The 4,492-nt window shown below is 41.4% G+C and overlaps 1 non-coding gene across 1 annotated transcript; it reads left to right on the top strand.

The window, feature by feature from the left end:
• Positions 1 to 3,406: 3,406 nt before the first annotated feature.
• Positions 3,407 to 3,482, top strand: Trnat-ugu (transfer RNA threonine (anticodon UGU)). Its single transcript has one exon. It is a non-coding gene; the product is annotated as a tRNA-Thr (tRNA).
• The last annotated feature ends 1,010 nt before the right edge of the window (positions 3,483 to 4,492 follow it).

Raw genomic sequence — 4,492 nt, 5'->3', positions numbered from 1 at the left:
AAGGGAACCGCTGGGAATTGAGGGACCTGAGCAGGCTCCTGTATGCCAACCCTTTGGAGCTGGAGTGAAAATATATCAAAATGTTAAGAAGAATGGGAACAAATTATCTAGGCTAAAAAATGAAACTTCTTTGTTTATAATGCTTCTGATTTCTACATTTCCCACAATTTTGAATGAAATTACTTGGAAAATATGGAACTATCTTAGACTATAAGCTTCTTGAAAATCAAGGATTATCTTATCTTTGAACCTTCTTGCCTCTGCCTAGTAACAAACTATGGACAAATGGGCTAATTTGACAAACTCAAAGCAGGAGGTTTCAATAACTTATGTAAGACATAAAAATGGAAATGGCACATTTCCAGAGCATCGGGGCTGTAGCAACAGTAAACCATTACAGATCTCAAAGGAAAGTGAAATTTGATTGTGGGTAAGAGGGAGCAGATCTTCTTTTGTGGTAGCTCCTTACAGCACGTTTTACTATGACAAGCAAATTCTATCAGTAAGAATTTTGTCACAAATAACAATGATAACAAAAAACAAAACAAACAAACAAAAAACCCCAATTGACTTAACAGTAAAGGAAGTTATTGGGCTGTTTATAAAATGTTCAGAGGCAGGGCTAGCTTCAAGTTCTACACCGAAGCCCAGCGTCTCCCTGTTTCTGTACTCTGCCATCTGTGTTATTGACTTCCTCACCAAGCCGGCTCCTTGTATTTCCAAGACGATAGTCTGAAGCGCCTCAGACAACTTGTTTTCATTCACATCTAGCAGGAAGAAGGAAGCACAGTTCTACTGACATGGCTCCCCAGCTGCCAAGCTCGTTGCTGGCCTGCTGGTCCCAGATGAGAAGTGGCCACGGAGCAGAAGAGCAGTGGAGTGGCACCCCGGGTGGGTTGGAGTGCCAGCAGTAAGCACGGCCTGGGGGCCACAGGGAGCCCATCGTGCAGGCGTGGTGGTCCTGAGTTGATGCAAGCCAAGGTGCGCTGACCTGTCATCCTTTGGATGACCTGCAGCCCACACAGACCATCCCATGGCCTCAACCTCGGGCTTCCTCGACTGTGGCGGGAAAATGGAAATGAAGCAGACCTGATTGGAAGTTGGCACTCAAGCATTGACCAATAGCGTTAGTACTTTTCCAAACCCTAATTAGCATAAGTTCGGATCATTAGCAGTGACCCAAGGGCTATAGAACCCCCTAGAAAGGAACTCAAGTGGAGAAAACCTGCTCTTAGGCCCCTCTTGTACTACAAGAGTTCTGTTCCTGTTTCTGTTCTTCAGTGACTTCTACTCTTAAACTCACTCATTCTGGTCTGTGAATTTCATTCTTGGAATTCATGAGACAAGAACCCAGAAAGAAGAAATTAATGGTGAGCTGCTGGGATCTGCTGTGACACTGCAGGGCATGGCTGACCATTAAGAGCGGCAAAACGTCTCGGTGGCAGAGCCCTGCAACCTCACACAGACCCCACCTGCCAGCAGAAGCAGAGAAACGCCAGTCTCACCTGCCAGCTGCAGTGGGTAACAGAGTTTCATCTCAAAACTCTGAATTTACTACTAACATTTCCAGGAAGAAAATCTGGTTGGATCTGCTTATTCAAACCAATCACCGTGACCTGTTGGATGAAACACACTGAACGGCTTAGTCTAAGCCACACGATCCTTCCTTATAGTCAGGGATGGAACCTCAAAATGGGAACCAAAAATTAGAAGAAGGAGGATAAAAGTCCACTTTATATCGCAGAGCAGGAGGTAACTCAGCTACAGAAGCTGTAGAGCACACATGAATAGAGCCCTCAGTCTGATCACCAGCACCAAAAAGAAAAAAGAGTCCACTATCAGTTATTTCAAAATTACTCTTAAAATCCACCTTACTTTTGTGATATGAAACACAAACCGAGTTCCACTTAATTTTTTTTTGTGGGGAGGGTACCAGGGATTGAACTCAGGGGCACTCAACCACTGAGTCACATCCCTAGCCCTATTTTGTATATTATTTAGAGACAGGGTCTCACTGTGTTACTTACAGCCTCATTTTTGCTGAGGCTGGCTTTGAACTTGCAATCCTACTGCCTCAGCCTCCTGAGCCACTGGGATTACAGGTGTGCAACATGGCGCCCGGCTTCTACTTCATATTTTCCCCGCCTCTCCCCTCTGAGGGGCTGTGGGCTCTCCCCTCTGAGGGGTGGGGGATTTGGACAGTGGTCCTTGCACATGCTAGCCAAGTGCTCTCCAACATGTGCTATTTCTTCAACTCCAGTATGTTGAAGATTTTGAGCCCAAACATCATTGACTGAAGAAAGTTTTTTTTTTTTTAATAATACCTATTTACAGTCATGAAAAAATGGAACATATTTTGGGAAACTCTTTTTAAAAATAAATAATTACCTTTATTAATTGGGAAATACTTTGTCAATATTAAACTCCAATGTCTTCAAACTTGCCTGCTTTTGTCAACTGCCACTAGTTTGTACTTGGGATCCAAGTCAGTGACTACAAAGCTTGGACTGATTTAGCAACCCTAAGATTTGATGCTAAATCAAATGCTGTCTTACAACTTTTTAACAATGGGAGATTATTATTTTATAATTTCACAAGTGATTTGTCTGCCAAAGATTGTTATGCCAAATCTTTTTTCTTGTTTATGATACTGTAGTTACAAAGAAATGAATCAGCACTAATAGTCGCTTCCAGGAGAGGCAAGTTGTTAAGGGCACTATTGAGATGTAATTTGAGACTCTAAAACCGCAAGAGCTTTTCAGGAGAATAAGTCTAGACTTTCTGATGTTCTCAGGAATTCTCCCCTATTGAGCAGTGTCCTTGCTCCATCCCATCCCTACTGCCCAAAATGAAGAGCTTTCATGCATGTCTTTGCAATATCTTATGTGAATTTCTTTCTTTCTTGACATCCCCAGCCCTTTCTATATTTTATTTTGAGACCGAACCTTGCTACTTTGCTGAGACTGACTTTGAATTTGCAATCTTCCTGCTTCAGCCTCCTGAGCTGCTGGGATTATGGCCGTGGGCCTCCATGCCCGGCACAACACATTATATGAATTTCCTTTTATTTTGCTTAATATGCCAATGCCTTTGGCAAACTTCCTCTCAAAATATCAAATTTAGAGGGCGCTGGAAAGGGAAGAAGTCCAAAAAGTGAATAATGTAAAAAATAAATGTGAAGTCTATGAATATCTATGAAAAAGCAGAAGACACGAGAAACAATGACACATGCCTATCATCACAGTTATTCAGGATGCTGACATAAAAAGGATTGCAAGTCAGAGGCCATCGTTAGCAATTTGGTGAGACTCTATAAATAAAGGGGCTGGGATGTAGTTGTACAGAGCGCTCCTGTGTTCAGTTCCCAGTATCACAAAAATAAACATAAAAAATAGAAGAAGGGGCTGGGGAGATAGCTCAGTCGGTAGAGTGCTTGCCTTGTAAGCACAAGGCCCTGGGTTCGATCCCCAGCACTCCCCCCACAAAAAAATAGAAGAAATGTGGGCACAAATGAAATTCCCTTTGAATTTTCAGTGCAGGGGTTGAATGGTATCAGACTACTAGCATGACAGTGGTTAATTAATCTAATCTTCCACAGAGCTCCTATGGTTCTTTTTTCTTTTCCTGCTTTTATCCCAGAGCTTTCTTTTAATTCTCCCCTTTTTGACAACTTGAACTTTGGTTATACATTCATGGAAAATTCCAACTTTATATTACACTCTGATCTCAGAGACTTTCAAAACATACTTCAGTCGATCAATAAACAGGTGGTTTTAAATTTTTTTATTTTTATTTTTTATTTTTAGTTATATGTGATAGTAGAATGTATTTTTGGCAGAATATACATACATAGAGTATAACTTATTCTATTTTGGTTCCCACTTTTGTGGTTGTACATGATGTGGAGTTACCCTGGTCATGTATACAAATATAAGGCTAGGAAAGTTATGACCAATTAATTCTGTCGTCTTTCCTATACCCTTCCCCCTCCCTTTCTTTTGTTTCCCTTTGTCTAATCCAGTGGACTTCTATTCTTCCCCTTCCCACCTTCCCTTGTTGTGTGTTAGCATTCACAAATCAGAGAGAACATTTGACCTTTGGTTTGGGGGATTGGCTTATTTCACTTAGCATGATATTCTCCGGTTCCATCCATTTACCAGCAAATGCCATAATTTCATTCTTCTTTATGACTGAGTAATGTTCCAGTGTGTATATGCACCACTTTTTCTTTATCTATTCATCCATTGACGGAAACCTAGGTTGTGCCCATAGCTTGGCCATTGTGAGTTAAGCTGCTATAAACATGGATGTGACTGTGTCACTGTAGTAAGTTGCTTTTAAGTCCTTCGGTTATAGTATGAGGAGTGGGACAACCAGGTCAAATGGTGTCAATATGTGTTTCTTGTGTGCATAGATAGCATGTACCCAGAAAAGTATATAGTCTTCCATAAGCAACAACAGATTCAGATTTGTTTACTTCCTACACTGAGCA

This window comes from Sciurus carolinensis, chromosome 1 (genome assembly GCF_902686445.1).
Source record: "Sciurus carolinensis chromosome 1, mSciCar1.2, whole genome shotgun sequence".
NCBI classification, from domain to species: Eukaryota; Metazoa; Chordata; class Mammalia; order Rodentia; family Sciuridae; genus Sciurus; species Sciurus carolinensis.
This window is presented reverse-complemented; position numbering and strand designations above follow the sequence as displayed.